The 18993-nt window shown below is 45.4% G+C and overlaps 1 protein-coding gene across 5 annotated transcripts in view; it reads right to left on the bottom strand.

Moving 5' to 3' along the window:
- The window catches only part of LOC149358990 (MFS-type transporter SLC18B1-like), a 44631-nt gene extending 27753 nt beyond the window's left edge, over positions 1–16878 (bottom strand). Inside the window, exon 1 of one of the 5 annotated variants that reach the window (XM_089571165.1) lies at positions 16742–16878. The gene's annotated coding sequence lies outside the window, so the exon portion shown is untranslated. Of the gene's footprint in view, positions 1–3969; positions 4175–10199; positions 10322–16741 lie in introns of those variants that run through there. The other 4 variants (XM_089571166.1, XM_089571168.1, XM_089571167.1 and 1 more) reach the window with 4 other exon arrangements.
- Positions 16879–18993: the final 2115 nt, after the last annotated feature.

Genomic DNA, 18993 nt, shown 5'->3' with positions numbered 1-18993 from the left:
TTTGTGAGTGCTGAATGTTCCATTTAATTGTAGCCGCGATAACTGTCTTCGCTACATATCTGGATAACGCTGAGCTTTTGTGCACGGGCTCTATTGGCATTCAAACCATCGGCGTACAAACTACGGAAAAATGAATTCGCTGCTTACCAGTACAGAAATAACGAGCAGTGCATTCAGTACTTGATTCCTGTGCACAGAGCGGTAGCATCCACGCCAGTACTGGCTTTAGTAACGAACGCTGTACAAGCTATGTTCGTTGCGAGTGCACTCTTCTGGGAACAAATGCTGGAGTTCGATGTGGCTTACAACATCTGCCTCGGTACGTATCTCCGTTTCCGCCGATTGCACCTACTTGAATGCCTTGCGGAAAAGCTGTGCAGGTGGTACAAGTACGCTGGCGCTCTAATTTCTCCGTTTTTACAGCTTGCTAGCTTCCAGCATAGTTGCGTGCCGACTCTTGAACAGTTTTGGGCACTTAAGTGCATGAGTAACGGCAGCAGGAATTGGAATTTGAGAAATTTTATGAGAAGCCTATTTTGCGGATGGCAGGCCGTTATGCATAGCGCTGAATTGGTGTTTTCACAACACTTTACTAGCTTTTAGGATACTTAATATCGAGATGGTGTAACGGCGCATCAGCCTAAGTCAACTTGTTGCTTGGCTAGTTGGTCGCAGTTCACTTTGGTTTTAAGCCGCCAGAAAGGGAGAGAACAGGACAACGCAAAGGGATGCAGGCAACGGTATGATATGCTGTACTTACAACTAGTTCGTTTTTTGGATAAGACGGTTAGTACAGTGGCGACCACGATTACCGAAAACTCACGAGCTCGATCTTGTCAAGCCTGTCGCGATACTATGTGGCGAAAGTCAAGAGCCCTTTATTGATATCAAGGAAACACGCGCAGCAGATGATCGCTGAACACATGCAGCACACGATAAAGAAGCGTCTCAGCGACGTGGGGCACGAGAAAGACACTCGCATCCACGTTTACCGTAACAGAGGTTATCACTGTAAATTTTTCCTTCTGTTAACAAACTACAGAACAAGGTCTACAAAACCCGGCTTCCTTGAACGCAGTACCGCAGCATTCAGCATATAAAAAAACAGAGTGCGCTTTACGTTCGGTAAAGACATAGTCCATAATAATACAAATTGCAAAAGTGACGGTTTGATATAATTGTTACGAAAGGTAAGTAGCTAACCGAATACAATGTACGCAAAACGACAAATAAACACTTTGGAGTATATGCAGGAACGAAGTCAACCAGCGGAAAGTGCAAGTGAGGCTTCAGGAGCGACTAATACAATCTCTCGCAAATGTCATGGAACTGAGTATTCCACGGATAAAAATTTCAAACTCGATGCCTCAGGCGGGGCTTCACTTATGAGAAATTTGTGTTTTCGCTGTTAACTAACAAGTAGCATTTGGAGCAATCGAAACACGCTCCTCACATCGCAGCTCTCTGGAACGAGGCCTTGTGAAATTTAGCGCGCACCCTCTGTCTATGTGTGAGTGGCGCAGCATCGTATTTATGCGGCAATGTACAGCGCCCCATTGTTCCCAGCGCATCGATTGCCAGCGCTTTTAGATCACGGCAAGCATGAGTAGTTTACTTTAGAAGCGTCTGGTACAGTCTTTGTCAAAAGTTTAGAGCCCAGGGGGTTTACTTCTTAGCCTTCCAGTGGGGCTCTTGAAGCATTCTGGGAAGTCCTACACATTGAAGGAGGTAGAACCAGAAATCTTCTTACCCAGAGGAAATTTGGAGCGCTGGAGATGCATCACGAACCACACAGTGAGGCTCAGAAGCGAACCCCCTGGGCTCCAAACTTTTGACAGAGGCTGTACATAAGACTGTGTGTGGATAGCAAGTGAACGAGTATACATGCAGTTAAATAAGATGCACAACACGTTTATAGTACGATCAGCAGCTCGCAGACATCGAGATATCTTCTGCGAGTAAGTGGAGAAGTTTGTTTTTGCCGACCTATCTTAATCCGCAAAATTTTATAAAGATGTAATGCCGCAACATTTTTTTTAGTTTGGCACCCTATGCGCTTCCGAATGCTTAACTAACAACTGTCGCCTGCATGTTTTGGCCAAATCAGCCCTGTGTCCATGAAGCACTGATTCTTTTTGTTAGGTAATAGCGAAACAGAAACTAGTCAACCATAACTGCTGCCTGATAAGAAGTCTGAACCACAAAGGGTAGCAACCAGCATAACTGCTGGAGGAGTCTTCTGCAGAGACGACCGCTCTGCGAAGAGGCTCATGTTCGACTTTTCAAAGGTCACTTGACAAGGGTTCAGAAGAGAAGTCTTCGCGGAAGTAATAAACGCCTTGTGCCAAACGCGGCACGCCAGATACAACAAATACCTTGAGAGAAGAGGCGCTCCTTGCTGGAAGCTACTACACGCTCCTGTGAAGAATTACGGAGTGGAAGCATCAGCCAACTTCCGACGTTTTAAGGTTTCTTGTGCACCGTGAATAAGGCATGACTGATATTTTACCGAGGGGTAGAGAGAGCCGGCGTGGAGATTGAAAGATTATTTTTTTTTTTCTCTGAGAAACGAAACGCACTCAAAAGGGAAGCGCGGGGGCAATGCGAGAGGACTGAAAGCGCAGAACGGCTAGACGCTTGATGATCTCGCGGCGCGAAGATACGAGACATCTCAAGTGACTGACGAGCGGCGCGGATGTGCTACGCATCTCTGAGGCATCTCGCGTGACATACCGCGGCGCCGGCACTTGGGTTATATGACAGGCGACTCGATATTGGCGTGCTGGCGGCAGGCAGAATAAGGAGCTATGCTGAGACAAGAAAGTTTCAGCAAGAGATGCAATCAGTGGGTAAGACCACAACCGCACAGTTCCCTGACTAGTGGATACAGTCCCAAGGACAGTTTGCTATACATCAGGAGGCGAAAATGTTTGTACGAAAAAGATACGCAGCAGCTATGGTGTATTCTGACATTATACAGCATTTAATCTTAACTTATTCTTTGCCCGTCACTGTTGCATTGTATCGCTGTGGCAAAAAGAGGTATGGCTGGCCGTTTCCTTGCGGTGGTCGCGTGGGCATTGATCAGAGTGCTGAAAAGAATGCACAGCGTGTATTTTAGGACTTTGCAGGTACTGAGCTGGAAATCTGGGGTCATTATTTATGTTACTGTTCGCAGTGTAGTATTAGTAGCGACGCATTATTCGTATAAGCCGTCTTAGAAATCAATGTACGCAGCATTAAAAGAACTCCCCCCAATTCTACCCCCTCCTCATCCTTCTCTGACCAAAACCGAGCAGGCAGTATTGCGTAGACTACAAACCACCTCCATGCCATCCCTTTTCCTGCTCTCCCTCATACACAGAGGGGAACAAACCGAAGCCTCCCTTTCAAGGGATAGAATCACAGGAGCGATTGGAGGCTGTTCTGCGCAGCTCACAGGCGGAGCTACAGCTTCGCATCATGGGCTGGGCTTTGAAGATCGCCGCGGCCCAACAGTGTCCGGTCATATAGAGTGGCCCGAGAACCGTCGCGGTCCCGCTCATGCCCCTCCCCTTTCATCCACCGTCACCTGATCGAATGAAGCGGTTCCAATAAAGTTTTCACTAACGAACGCACGCTGACTTCCTGCTAGCAACCTTGAAACGTTGCACGGCACTAGAATATTCCCTGAAGCGCACTTCTACCTCTGGTAGTTGATAAACACGCAATGCTCGAACATGGCAGTAATTTTGGTGAAATCATCAGTTCACGACCAGCACCCACACATAAGTGAGAATGCAAATTTTTAATGTGGAGGAAAATTCAACCCTCGAATATCAAAGTCCTGGAATTCTGCGGTTTTCGCACGATTCCGCATCTCTTTGCTGAGTGGCATCTAAGCACCATGGGCGGCTAAATAATTGGTATTCACCCGTTGCGTAAATAAAACTTGGGAGCTACAGTTGAAGATCACTAAAGCAAACGTACTTTTACGCACCTTGGGTATGGTGAATCACGGTGATGATTTGCAAGTTGGCTTGGTTCCAGTAAAGAACGGCGTGGCCATTGAATATTTTGAGCACTGGAGCTGTGGCCCGATCGGCTCGTGGACCTTACCTCCTAAAGAGACGCCCTTCACACGCGTCCGGGTTCTACCGCAGAGTGCGTCCTTCTTAGCGTAGTCCAGCTTGACAGTGCACATTCTTCTTTTCCTTGCCAGGATATCGCAGACGTAAAACGACTACAGCGTTGACACGAGGCAGATAAGCTCGCCTGTAAACGCCTGACGCGATTGGTCAATAGGGGCTTTTACGGCGTGGTCATTTAAGGGAGCACTCACGACTTCCTAGGCTGTTCGTTGACTTTGGCCACCATACATGCTTGCTCGCGCATCTTGCACATTGCATATCATTTGCGCATGCGTTCAAGTAGACGCACCTGCAGAACCCGACGTCCTCTTCCCCGAGTAAACCGGTTCAATGTACGGCTTGTGCCAAAGGCAGAGTTCGCGCTTGGTTTACCATGTGGTTGCGCAACAGTCGAAGATAAAGCCCTTTCTTTCTTGTTCGTGACCTTCGAGGCAATTAGTTTGCTGTGTTGCTGCGCCAATTGCAACTTAACTAATGTACCACCGTTTGCAAAAGTTTAGTCCACCGCGCAGTTCGATGAAAGACGCGGAACTTTTGCGACAGACGGTACATGTTGGCACTCGCGGTTTTCAGCATTAACTATATTTGGCTCAGGGGAACTCAAGGGGACATCGTACCAGAACACCGCTTAATTTTTCTTGCGAGTTTTGTGTCTTCCGAGCAAGTTGAAGTCCAAAACTGTAGTGCGAAACTTATTTGTTAGCTAGCAACTACACTATTTAACTGACATTGGTGGCATGCAATCCAAGTCTTTACATTTTATGAAAACACAGTCGATTCAGTCACAGTATTTGACACATAACTATACATAATAAAATTTCACTGTTATCAGGCATTAAGATTGAAGGCATAACATTTCAGCTAAATTAGATATCTACATGGTTACAGTATTCTGGTAGAACGCGTGGAGCTTTGAATATACTGTCAACTCGCTGAATGTGCGGAATAACGGTGCGAAGGGACGACAACCCGCAAAAGAAATTGACTACCGAAGCGCTGCAGAACACGAGTCGCTAGTTAATTGCTTGCTGCCTTACCTCATGTTCATTATTTTTGCCGACATGCAAAACTTTAAATTGGCAGAATATACTTTGTTCTTTAGCTGCGCGAGTACCTCGAAAAGTGAAGCGTTGCTAACCTGGCAAAAACACAGTACCAATAAAACTCGCAATTTATTTTGAGGAGCAAATTCTGACGCGCTTATATTGCTTAGTGGTGTAGTTTTTGATTTGCTTATTCATGTCCTTTCATTGCCAAGCTGCAATATGTGTTTAACGTCACGCTTTACGCCTTCTCTGTTCTGCACAATGAAAACACTTAACAGGCGCATTGGTTGAGAAAATCAGGCTGCTGCCTTCGTAAGCCGGTAGGTTTGGTCTCAGTGAATAGAAAATATTTTTTTTTTAACAATGGCGATCGCCAGGATGTAGGATGGTAGCAGCAAAGAAGCCTTGTAGTTTTGTATGTTTCCCAAGCACAGCTTAAGGCTAATCCTGCTGCAGTTAATTGAATACCTTGACCTTTAGGCTGAAAAACGAGTAGAAGTGACGACCAAAGTGGGTCGTTAGTGGCAGTGTGTTTGTTTCCAACTTTCTGCCCACCAAACACAGCCTCTAAACAGATCGCACCATATGTATGAGTTCGCGAGTGCATACCGTTTCACTGCTCTGCTACACACACACACACACGCACACAAATAAATAAAGTTTGCTGCAAACGGCAGGAGTCTGGCACTTCTATCGTGCTGCAATCAACAACGCTTTGCCGGGTCGGAAGCTTCCTGTTAGCCGTGGCTGAAACCGCGTGTTGACACAAGTGGCGTGGCAGGTGCGTAAACAAGGGCACTAGTATTTTGCTAGAAGGGAACACGCAAAACCCTAACAGACGACGCCCTGCAGGTGGCGTCCGCCAACTATGGTAAGGAAGTAAGCGTGCTGTATTGGAAAGGTGCTCAAGTAACACTTGTTGCTGGGCTAGTCGGTGAATTATTCTTCGTACAAAAGTTAGCGCAAAACACAAGACACTCACAAGAAAGGTGGACAGGACAACGCGCTATATTGGAAAGGTACTCAAGTAACACTTGTTGCTGAAGTAAGCGTGCTTCACAGCCCAACAGTGGATGTTGTTGCAAAAATAAAAACAAACTGGCTCACCAAACTGCTCGCTGTCTTGCATTCCCTCGAGAGAGATATAAGAGACTCGCCAGGATCGTTTATAGCGGGTGCAAAGTTGATTGTGGGAGCAGTGAAAGGGACATTCAAGGCTAACTGCTTCCCGTTGTTACCATTGTTTCGGGTCTATCGCAGCCGCGTAGAATAAGAACACAGCTGGAAGAAGAGTGCAGCCAACTGGGCTATATGACAGCGTCATTTCCAGCCCAAGGTGCTGGAAATGGGGTCGCACCTCTACAAGAGCCCCAAGTTTCCTGTTCACAAATAACATATCAGTTAAACATCCGCGATATGAGTCACTGGGAACTGTTTCAAATTTTCTGACCCATCGTCTCGAAAAAGCTACCACGGACTAAAATTTCGCCTTTCAGTCTTCGTAATTAATTGTTCAATTACAGTTTTTTTTCCGGCGCTAAAGAAATTCCGAACTGCCTTTCTGGCCCCATTCGTGATCTGCCTTTGAAAGAAGCTTGATTCTGCAATCTGTAGCTGAGATGTTTTTTATTGCGCACGTTTCCTTGTGCTTTCATAGAATCTCCTATGCTGCTGATTGGTACCATTTGTTTGTGCATTTTTCATCTCGTCATGCTATAGCCTCATGCGAAGGTGCAACATCAATAAATAAGTAAACATACAGGCAAGAAAGCAAGAGAGCAAACAAAAACAAACTCCAGTCCTAATGAGTTTAAATCCTCGACGAGCTTTATAAACTAAATGACAAAAGAAATGCCTGGACTTGCGGCTCTGGGCAGTGTCGGTGCTCTTTCTCTCAGTTGAACTATTTTTGTATCCCCATAATCATCGTCATCATCACCATCGACATCCGGTATACCTTTCAATGCCCCTTCTCGGTCCGCAATGCTCAGTAGCGAGAGAGGCTTTCTTTAACCAAGGCGACAAATGCTATCATACTCAGTAAATTATTTTTCTCACGCTTTGCCTAGATGGCATGGTGGCACAGCTGGGATGAAATTTTGAGACGGGGGATAATAATGGATTAAAACGATGATCCCTTTTGTACCACGCACTTTCTCAAGTGCTAGTAGATGTTACCAGGTTCTTGCATTACGCCACTTAGGTGGGTTCAACGTATTGCTATCTGGAGGGATGACCTCCTGGGGAGAGCAAAAGTGACCAGTAGAAATTAGGAGCACCCTGGATAAAAATTTTGGGCCATTTCTTTGAGAAGTTACCTTGGGCACTTAACGAATTTACGTGCGAGCAATACGAAAACATTGCATTTTATTGTATTGTAATGCCATTCTGATTCTATTCAAATTTATACATATTCTGTTACAAGCCTATTCCAATGATGTTCTAATCCTCTTCTATTCCTTTCCAGCTGGTGCAGTTATAGGTACCAGTAGTTTCTATTACTGGTTAGCATTTCGTATTTCCCGTCTTTTAATGACGTCAAACAGTTTTGACCAATCGCAAGTTTCGTAACGCCGCAACTTTTTGGGCGACGTTGGGTTTTCATGTTGATACGCCATGTAATCCTTCTCGCATTAATAAAAGACAAGGTGGTTTCATTGGAGGCGACCTTGATGCGAGCGAGAATCTCCAAGTAGGGGCTCATGGTCGCTATACGCTTTCACACGTGGTGCGCTAGACTGGAGTTACATGCATATTTGTTTTATATTTACCTAAGGAGCCGCAACAAGCTCACTCCGACGGACAGGTCACTCAACGATAAGCTTGAATGGCAGAGCGCTGTAGTAAAGCGCACGATAAGGAAATGTCACGCGTTGAACCTGGTAACGACGCGGTAATAACATGACGTTGGCATAAGGCATAGCAGACGTCCTGAGAGACAGTGGGACCTTTCGCATTGGTGTTAGCGACTGGTGTGGTAGATTAAAAGTCTCTTCAAGGTACAACTGCGTAGGCGCGCAAAAATAGCGATACGTTTAGAATTTCGTTCGCCTAATTTTAGCTCAAGAATGCTGCAAGAAAGCTATATTTCGTTGCCATTTGTTGTTGCTTCATAGACAATGTAGAAGAAAGAAACAGTCTTGCTGTAAGGCCGGTCTATAAGTTCTATTAGGAGATAGTAAGCCGCTTTTTTCGAGATGCGCTCAGCAGAAATGGAATGAGGCTCTCAATTCTGTCTACGCGCGCTTTGCTGCCACGCGTCGTGTGTCTTGAACGTCATCCGCGCATCTTCCAAACATTGCTACTGCAGAGAGCAGCTTGTCACAACTCGTGCATAAGAAGGTTGTCCTGAATATGCACTGCATTTTTTTAACGATGTTTTAATGTCAACTGCTGTAATAAATGCATGTTAGCGAACAAGACAGCCGGACAGCTTGATGAATTCAACAGGGATTTGCAGTGACGCTTCAGGAAGAGGGAATGATTGAGCTAGTTTTAAATTAGCGATTTTCAATTACAATTTGATTACCGAATTGCTTCTTTTTGTTTTGTTAGGAGTTAAAAGTCTCAAACTAAACTAATTACATAAGCGCCATTCGTGTCCAAAGATACAAGGAAAGCGTAAATTTTTTGGTACGCACCTTCAAGGCATGTTTTGCGCTTTGCGACTTTTCTGCATTGTTGAAGCAGTGCAGCTTCTGCTGGTGTTTTTTAATTCGGAAAGTGTGATTACCTTGGCAAGGAAAGGCACTCGCCAAATGCAGCCAATTTTTGGTTAAGTTGTTTTCTATCGCAGTGCTGTATGCGTTGCATTCATTGAGAATGGCTTATAATGTGCTATGCATAGGATCACGATTGCACGCTCTGTGACCAGGTACGATGGATTTTGTTGGAGAAGACACAACCAGAGGTTAAGAAGGAATGAAGGAATCGCGAGCGTTGTAGTGCGGAGAAAACGCATTCTATATACACACAAAACTAATGAAAAATGTTGAAATCATTTCACTCGTCGTGTATCCCATAGTTAAATGTCTTTGTCAACAGGAATCCCATGACAGTTGAGAAGTGTTGTTGCGATAGCTGTGCTAAATATTGGTAATGGCCTGGAACGTGTTTGCTTCCTGTGTAACTGGCGTTTACGGTCGAGCTGAGCAGGATCGTTCGCGAAGGAGTGCGAAATAAATTGTTATATAACCGTTAGCAGAGTGCTCACCAACTGTGTTCCGGCCGTTAAAGTTAAAAGGTGGGTTTTGCAGCTGCCGCACGAAACATCTCGACGAACAGGTCTATTTAATGCTCTTACAGATAATGGCGGCTTTCTTGAGATATTTCCAATAAGGTCAGCCGGATCGCTGCTGTGGCATTTGGCAGTGAGGCCAAATCATTCACACATACCCAACTGTTCTGTGAAAAAGCATTTTTGTGCGGGAAACCTTTTTTTGAGGAAACTCTTTTCATATAATGTAAGATTTCACTATAACAATCAATATATCCTCAGATCACCGGACGGCAGCCTTGAAATTTTTTTCGCTATGAATATTTCTGCTATTGTTAAAAGCTTTCCCCATTGTTTTTAAATGGCAGTTTTAACTGTTCGTTGCGATCAATGGAAACACTTTAAAAGAAAGAATTTGCTGCATATCACAAGAATGGAACATTACCTTCAATATTTCTCTTAAAGTGTATTACAATTTTCCAAATTTTCAAAACTTTTTTTCTAAACTGTTGGACATCTAAATAAGCAGAAACCTGTCGAATGCAAGTATTCACGTCAGTGACAGCTTAACGCGTTTGGTTTTTGGGAAAATACACATGTTACATGCTACCGGAGAAGTTGGGTTACGTCACTACCGCTGACACACAGGCACAGCACCGTGAGAGTTTTTAAGACAAGCGATAGCACTCTCCGAGAAGCGGACGCATTGCAATGCGAAACCGGGTCTCCATATAATATCCGCTGTACAGGCGCTGCCATCGCGTCGTCGCGCCGCTCAGTGCTGCCATATACTGTACCAAATCTCACCTGAATGCGCCCTTTTCATCACTGCCATCTCCACACCTCCGCGCTGTTCTTAGTCCGCCTTGCCTTGCGTTGCCTTCGGTAGTCTCAAGTGTTAGCCACAGAACTCAGGTCGCCGGCTGCACCCACCGGAGGGTCAGAGACAACACTGAGCTCAGCGCCACCTGGCCTCGACCTCGCGCACTAGAAAACGTGTTTTCCGTGGCGACGTTATCGATTTTTGCACTCCGCTCCTCCTTTTCTAGCAGTTCCTTCTGCGCCGACCTCAAAACGAGAAATAATGAGGGAGAGTGGCGGCTTAGTGGACGGGGTCATCGTAAGCCGGTAGACAAACTAGATAGAGCAAATATGAAAGAAGCCAACAGCCACAGAAACCAAGGGGCACAGGGGATGTTTAATTTTATTTTTTATTTTGTGGTGTTGATCAATTTAGATATTACTGAACTTGTTATCGCTTAAAGCTAATTGATTAGAAAAACAGAAGAAAAAACAACCACTGCCGCCGGTGGGATCCGAACCCACGACCTCCGAATTACGCGTCCGGTGCTCTACCTCTGAGCTACGGCGACGGCTGTCAAATCTTCTGCTTTCGGGGGTATTTATGTTTTTACAAGTAACAACCTAACCTTGAGAGTGTTCATCAGCTCCACCCACGTTCATAAGCGGCGGACATAGAACGTCCTGAGTTACCGCAGGTGTGACGTAGAACGTCATCGAACGGAGAGGGTGGAAGCTGCGTGAGAACCCTCTTATGCTTCCTATGGCGTCAAGGCTGCCAGAACCGAGGCCCTCGTTAAGCAATTAAGCAAACAAGGAAAGGGGAATGAATGAGGGGCTCGTTATAAATATGAAAGAAGCCAACAGCCACAGAAACCAAGGGGCACAGGGGATGTTTAATTTTATTTTTTATTTTGTGGTGTTGATCAATTTAGATATTACTGAACTTGTTATCGCTTAAAGCTAATTGATTAGAAAAACAGAAGAAAAAACAACCACTGCCGCCGGTGGGATCCGAACCCACGACCTCCGAATTACGCGTCCGGTGCTCTACCTCTGAGCTACGGCGACGGCTGTCAAATCTTCTGCTTTCGGGGGTATTTATGTTTTTACAAGTAACAACCTAACCTTGAGAGTGTTCATCAGCTCCACCCACGTTCATAAGCGGCGGACGTAGAACGTCCTGAGTTACCGCAGGTGTGACGTAGAACGTCATCGAACGGAGAGGGTGGAAGCTGCGTGAGAACCCTCTTATGCTTCCTATGGCGTCAAGGCTGCCAGAACCGAGGCCCTCGTTAAGCAATTAAGCAAACAAGGAAAGGGGAATGAATGAGGGGCTCGTTATAAATATGAAAGAAGCCAACAGCCACAGAAACCAAGGGGCACAGGGGATGTTTAATTTTATTTTTTATTTTGTGGTGTTGATCAATTTAGATATTACTGAACTTGTTATCGCTTAAAGCTAATTGATTAGAAAAACAGAAGAAAAAACAACCACTGCCGCCGGTGGGATCCGAACCCACGACCTCCGAATTACGCGTCCGGTGCTCTACCTCTGAGCTACGGCGACGGCTGTCAAATCTTCTGCTTTCGGGGGTATTTATGTTTTTACAAGTAACAACCTAACCTTGAGAGTGTTCATCAGCTCCACCCACGTTCATAAGCGGCGGACGTAGAACGTCCTGAGTTACCGCAGGTGTGACGTAGAACGTCATCGAACGGAGAGGGTGGAAGCTGCGTGAGAACCCTCTTATGCTTCCTATGGCGTCAAGGCTGCCAGAACCGAGGCCCTCGTTAAGCAATTAAGCAAACAAGGAAAGGGGAATGAATGAGGGGCTCGTTATAAATATGAAAGAAGCCAACAGCCACAGAAACCAAGGGGCACAGGGGATGTTTAATTTTATTTTTTATTTTGTGGTGTTGATCAATTTAGATATTACTGAACTTGTTATCGCTTAAAGCTAATTGATTAGAAAAACAGAAGAAAAAACAACCACTGCCGCCGGTGGGATCCGAACCCACGACCTCCGAATTACGCGTCCGGTGCTCTACCTCTGAGCTACGGCGACGGCTGTCAAATCTTCTGCTTTCGGGGGTATTTATGTTTTTACAAGTAACAACCTAACCTTGAGAGTGTTCATCAGCTCCACCCACGTTCATAAGCGGCGGACATAGAACGTCCTGAGTTACCGCAGGTGTGACGTAGAACGTCATCGAACGGAGAGGGTGGAAGCTGCGTGAGAACCCTCTTATGCTTCCTATGGCGTCAAGGCTGCCAGAACCGAGGCCCTCGTTAAGCAATTAAGCAAACAAGGAAAGGGGAATGAATGAGGGGCTCGTTATAAATATGAAAGAAGCCAACAGCCACAGAAACCAAGGGGCACAGGGGATGTTTAATTTTATTTTTTATTTTGTGGTGTTGATCAATTTAGATATTACTGAACTTGTTATCGCTTAAAGCTAATTGATTAGAAAAACAGAAGAAAAAACAACCACTGCCGCCGGTGGGATCCGAACCCACGACCTCCGAATTACGCGTCCGGTGCTCTACCTCTGAGCTACGGCGACGGCTGTCAAATCTTCTGCTTTCGGGGGTATTTATGTTTTTACAAGTAACAACCTAACCTTGAGAGTGTTCATCAGCTCCACCCACGTTCATAAGCGGCGGACGTAGAACGTCCTGAGTTACCGCAGGTGTGACGTAGAACGTCATCGAACGGAGAGGGTGGAAGCTGCGTGAGAACCCTCTTATGCTTCCTATGGCGTCAAGGCTGCCAGAACCGAGGCCCTCGTTAAGCAATTAAGCAAACAAGGAAAGGGGAATGAATGAGGGGCTCGTTATAAATATGAAAGAAGCCAACAGCCACAGAAACCAAGGGGCACAGGGGATGTTTAATTTTATTTTTTATTTTGTGGTGTTGATCAATTTAGATATTACTGAACTTGTTATCGCTTAAAGCTAATTGATTAGAAAAACAGAAGAAAAAACAACCACTGCCGCCGGTGGGATCCGAACCCACGACCTCCGAATTACGCGTCCGGTGCTCTACCTCTGAGCTACGGCGACGGCTGTCAAATCTTCTGCTTTCGGGGGTATTTATGTTTTTACAAGTAACAACCTAACCTTGAGAGTGTTCATCAGCTCCACCCACGTTCATAAGCGGCGGACGTAGAACGTCCTGAGTTACCGCAGGTGTGACGTAGAACGTCATCGAACGGAGAGGGTGGAAGCTGCGTGAGAACCCTCTTATGCTTCCTATGGCGTCAAGGCTGCCAGAACCGAGGCCCTCGTTAAGCAATTAAGCAAACAAGGAAAGGGGAATGAATGAGGGGCTCGTTATAAATATGAAAGAAGCCAACAGCCACAGAAACCAAGGGGCACAGGGGATGTTTAATTTTATTTTTTATTTTGTGGTGTTGATCAATTTAGATATTACTGAACTTGTTATCGCTTAAAGCTAATTGATTAGAAAAACAGAAGAAAAAACAACCACTGCCGCCGGTGGGATCCGAACCCACGACCTCCGAATTACGCGTCCGGTGCTCTACCTCTGAGCTACGGCGACGGCTGTCAGATCTTCTGCTTTCGGGGGTATTTATGTTTTTACAAGTAACAACCTAACCTTGAGAGTGTTCATCAGCTCCACCCACGTTCATAAGCGGCGGACGTAGAACGTCCTGAGTTACCGCAGGTGTGACGTAGAACGTCATCGAACGGAGAGGGTGGAAGCTGCGTGAGAACCAAAGACATTGAGAGCAAAGACATTCCCCTTGGGATTTTTCTGCAGTTAACTCCTTTTTTTTTATTCCAGGCTGTAAATATGCGCTCCGTTGGCCCCACATTGGCGGCCCAAATTTGCCGCACAGAACGGGTGTGAAAACGGACTTCTTATTTCATGAAGCATATTCAAGAATGAACCAAAGCCGATAAAGAGTAAAGCCGAGCTAAGAATAAGCCAAACCAAAGTACGGCTGGCTTTCAGGCCGATATTACTTTTCTTTTCTGAAGTCAAATACCGAAATTTGTTGCATATTGGCGGTATGGCCACTGCAGGTGGATGCTAAGCGGATATTAAGAAGTTAAATAATGTTTTTTGACAAAATAAATCAGCCAAGGTGGGAGGGCTGGGAGGCGGCCCCGTCAAGCTCGGACCTCGAGGAACAACGAACCCTTGTCGAAAGAACACGGGCAGCTGCTTTTACCAAAGGTCTCTCGGACTAGGGACTTGAGCAGACTTCCCGTAAGCCAAGGCTTTTTGGTTTTCGAAATATTTTCATCATCATCATTTCACGATTTTTCACTCTTATACCTCATGAAGCTTACACGGCTTCACTTTAACCAAAGTACACTAATGTTCTCTTGCAGGAAATAAACACTAAGCTTTCTGATTGCGGTCGTTTCTTCTGAGATAGAGGGACGCGAGTCTGTTTAGTTCAAAATTAAATTGTGGAAGGATCTCTAGACTATCACTTTAAATAGCGACACCAAACGTATGTTCGTAATGAATTGCAGTATGGAAACAACACAGTTGTACGGAAACAACAACAGATGTGAGTCAGCGCTCGTGTTTGCGTCATTCCTTCGTGTGTCCGTGTTTCTTCGCGCTGTTTCTTCCTTTTAACTAGCCCAGAACCTTGCTCTTCTGAAACAACACGCGCTACAGCAGAGTCTTTCGGTATTCTAAAATGCTTCATCTTACTCCTACATTCCTAATACGGCCGGTTCAACGGAGATCAGCAGTGAAAATTGACCCTGTGGCGAAGAGACATCGAACTTAATGCGAACGCTTACTAAAGACATTCCGGGCCTGTCACTAACAAGCGCCAACGACTATACGCATGAACACTATCAACAAAAAACGAAACGCGAACAAAAGAAGGCAAATGCGAACGCAAGAACACGAAGATATTAGGTGCTTGTGAGGAAATTCAGGCGAGGTTGGTTAAGTCTTCACGACATCGAATTCTTATCTGATTTAGTACTGAGCTTCTTCCGACTTAGGTCCTCTCAATTTGCTGTTCCTGCTTCGATCGCTTTGTTCTCGTTTCGATGGTTGCTGTTAGTACCTTTGCGAACATGAATACCTAAAGGCATAGTGAACGATGCCGTTCACCATACCTCTCTCGTTAAATATACCTCAACCGTACCTAATTCTGCAAAGATGTGCCTCGCAAGTGCGCTTCATTTCAGAGATTTTTGCATTAGATCAAGTCTAGTTTAACCCAACGTATCTCCGTCGTGTGCAGCAGAGAACGTAAAGTGCAGAAGTACTATTAATTATTCATTCATTCATTCATTCATTCATTCATTCATTCATTCATTCATTCATTCATTCATTCATTCATTCATTCATTCATTCATTCATTCATTCATTCATTTTTATTCGACATCTTTACAGAGGTCGGGAGCAAAGACAGAAAGCTGAAGACAGCTTGACAGGGTCTGTGCCCTTAACAATTCATGTGCGTACGGACACGTATAAATGATAGTTTGCATCGTCAGTTGCAAATTTGTAATTCAGAACATAAAGAGTCATGACTGAAAACTAAATGAACAATTTTGTTATTAATAACTGTGCAGAAAAAAATCACAATATACTAGTAAAAACATTCCCGGTAATGATACAAGGTAGATACATGGTTAATAGCTGAGTAAAACAGAGGACAGGAGGGAAGTGCTGGTGAATACAGGATAACAAAGCCAACAATAGTAACGTTAGGAAAAAACAAGAGAAAGCGACACGTTTGATAAAGTTACAAAATCTGTACGAAAAGATGTCTTCTACGTTTTCTTTTAGCTTACTGAATTTTTTTTTCATAGATTACGAATATTTAGTAGGGACGGTAATCTCACGCGTAATGGCTGAGGGCCTTAGTTGGTGCGCGCTGATGGAATGTGCCATATTTCATGGCAACGTGTTTCATAAACATTATCATTTCTCATCAGGTTCGATAATATTGCAATGAAATTATTTCCTGGCAAGAAATGAAAAGCTAACAAGACAACTGAGCCGTGAACGCCAAAATCAGAAGCTCTTAGCCAAGGGTAGCTCAATACTAGCAGATAGCAATGTCACTTCGAAAGCGCGAGGACTCTTCTTGAGAATTGTTAATCAACCTCGCTTGTATTTTCTCTCCAGGAGCTAATCTGTTGGTGTTTTTGTATTGCCATCTCAGTTTTCTTGTTCACGTTTGGTTCATTTCTGATTGTACGCATGCCGTACGCAAAATAAGTAAATAAATAAACGCGTAATGGTAAACAATCCACGAAAACGACTATCTTACACATTTCAGCGGCTATGCTCGGCCTGCCTTTACAAATACGGCAAATAAACAGGCGGCTGACACAAAAAGCGGGGTTTATATCGAGGATGGAAGAAAAGAGTGGCTGGAATAGGAACTACTGCGCAGCATGCGGCGTTCAAGACGGAGAATGATGAACGACATGCTAGGGAAAGTACAAAAGAGAGAAAATCTCGTGATGTGCTCGACATTTCTAAGCTACAGTCTGCCTTTAGAGTGCAACCTCTCATCGTTCCTTCGTTTACCTGGGCGGACGCCATTGTAATCCCGCAGACTTGTCTTGTCTGAGACTGGAGAGTGGAACACACTGCCAGGGCGAAGCAGACAGCGGGGCGGTACGGGCTGGGGTGGCCTCCAAAATAGCAGCGCTTTCGAAGTGGAGGTGGAGGGCCAAGTTGGCACGCGTTCTTGCCTTGCCGCACGGCTGGGACTAGAGCGCAGTCTGGCGAGGAGCGCTGTATAGTGTTCGTTTCGAATGCGCCAAACGACAAGCCAATCCGATATATAAATCGCGTTGCTCGGCTGAGATGAATAGGGGAAGTAAAATTATCAGACTTGTTCCACCTGCACTAGCAGCGTGTAACAGCAGAATAATTCTTGGAAAGTCCTGTCCAACGGGACTGGGCACTCAGTGTGTAGGGCCGAATAAATTGTGTAAATTGTGCTGTAAATTGTTCTCTTTTAAACATTCAACATTTCATCCATAACTGCTGCACAAACTGCCATGTAAAGGGGGTGGGGACCCAGTCAAGCTTGCCTCAGAGCAGCTTTTTGTCCCCACTCCCTGCATTTTTATGCAGAGTTTGTCCAGTTGACTGCAATCGCGTAACAGCAGAATAATTCTTGGAAAGTCCTCTCCAATAGGACTGGGCACTCAGTGGCTAGAGCCGAAGAAATAGGTACTGATTATCAACAGGGTTCTTTTCATCCTCATCGCCATGCATCGTCGACTATCATTGTGATTTTTTTTCATTGATAAGCTTCCATATCATGCTGAGAAGGCAGGGTAAATGTGGCCTATTGTTTTGTTTGTCATTGTATTTTTATAAACTGTGTGTATCAGCTAAAGATAACTAAGCTTTTAAAACAGACGTTGTGTCCTCTCCCAGTGAACTGGGGGCTGATGAGAGTCCTGTGACCTAGTGTGTTGTATATTTTTCTTCTCAAAAATCTTCTTCGCAAAGACGTGCGAAAGAATGCGTTTAGCCTGATTGGCTCATAGTTTCGCTTTTCTGGGTTTTCGGCTCGTCTGGCGACGATATTAGACTCAGGTTAATCTCTGATCGAGGTTAAGCTGATATCTTTTCGTGCCGCATATAGACGTTGAAGAAGACGATGATGTGAACTGCACAGCGCGAGAGGGTGTTGCAGTTCGACACGAGTCGTTATCGGCTGCAGTGATAGCATATTTATATAGGTATTAAAAGAAAATGCAGGGATAGCATAGTGCTCTCATGCAGTGGCCAGCGTAGCTGATCGTTTCGCGCCGCACGGGTTCCAATCTCATTCACAGCAATATTTATTCATTGTCAAGGTAATGGTCAAGGCTTCCGCAATGGTCTGGCTTTTGCAGCCTTGGTCGTGAAGCAGAGCTTTTGCTCAAAAAAAATACTGCCGGCTAAACCACACGACTCCTAACAGCCCTCATTTGGTTCCAATGGGCAAGGCTTCGTCTCTTTAAAAGCGTAGTGATCTTTAGCTGGGACACCTGGTAAATTATGCATGTCACAGTGAACATGTTATGGAATTCACAAAATGAACAAGGGAGGGGAAAACCTCAGGTTGCTTGAGCCAACGTTTCGACAAGGGGACTTATCTTCGTCTGGGCAAAGCGTTCCTATTTGGCAGGGATTAAATAGGGCCTTCGCTCCGAGGAGGAAGGCCCCGGTGGTGGGGAAGGAAAGTGGTGTGATAGGGGAGGGAGGTGAATCTTGATTCGTTAAGCCGCAATAGTAGAAAAACTTATATCCGGGGGTGTGTAATGAACAAAGGCTTTGAAGGGGCTGCGACGGGGGGTTGGCGCTGGGTGGACCTGAAAAACTCAGATAAGAGGATTAGATCATCTGACCCCCCCCACCCCCCTGGCTTCTCCTTCCTTGGAAATGCCCCCCCCCCCCCCCCCCCCCTTTCTTTCTCCTTCCAGTGCCAGCCTATTTTGTTTGCTTTGTTCTAATTTCCCTGTACCACGCTGCCTAATCCTCTTATCTGAGTTTTTCAGGTCCACCCAGCGCCAACCCCCCGTCGCAGCCCCTTCAAAGCCTTTGTTCATTACACACGCCCCAGATATAAGTTTTTCCACTATTGCAGCTTAACGAATCAAGAGCCCCGCCGCGGTGGCTCAGTGGCTATGGTGCTCGGCTGCTGGCCCGAAAGACGTGGGTTCGATCCCGGCCGCGGCGGCTGAATTTCTTTGGAGGAGAAATTCGAGGCCCGTGTACTGTGCGATGTCAGTGCACGTTAAAGAACCCCAGGTGGTCGAAATTTCCGGAGCCCTCCA

This window comes from Amblyomma mixtum, chromosome 2 (genome assembly GCF_055824585.1).
Source record: "Amblyomma mixtum isolate Tamu chromosome 2, ASM5582458v1, whole genome shotgun sequence".
Taxonomy (NCBI): domain Eukaryota; kingdom Metazoa; phylum Arthropoda; class Arachnida; order Ixodida; family Ixodidae; genus Amblyomma; species Amblyomma mixtum.
This window is presented reverse-complemented; position numbering and strand designations above follow the sequence as displayed.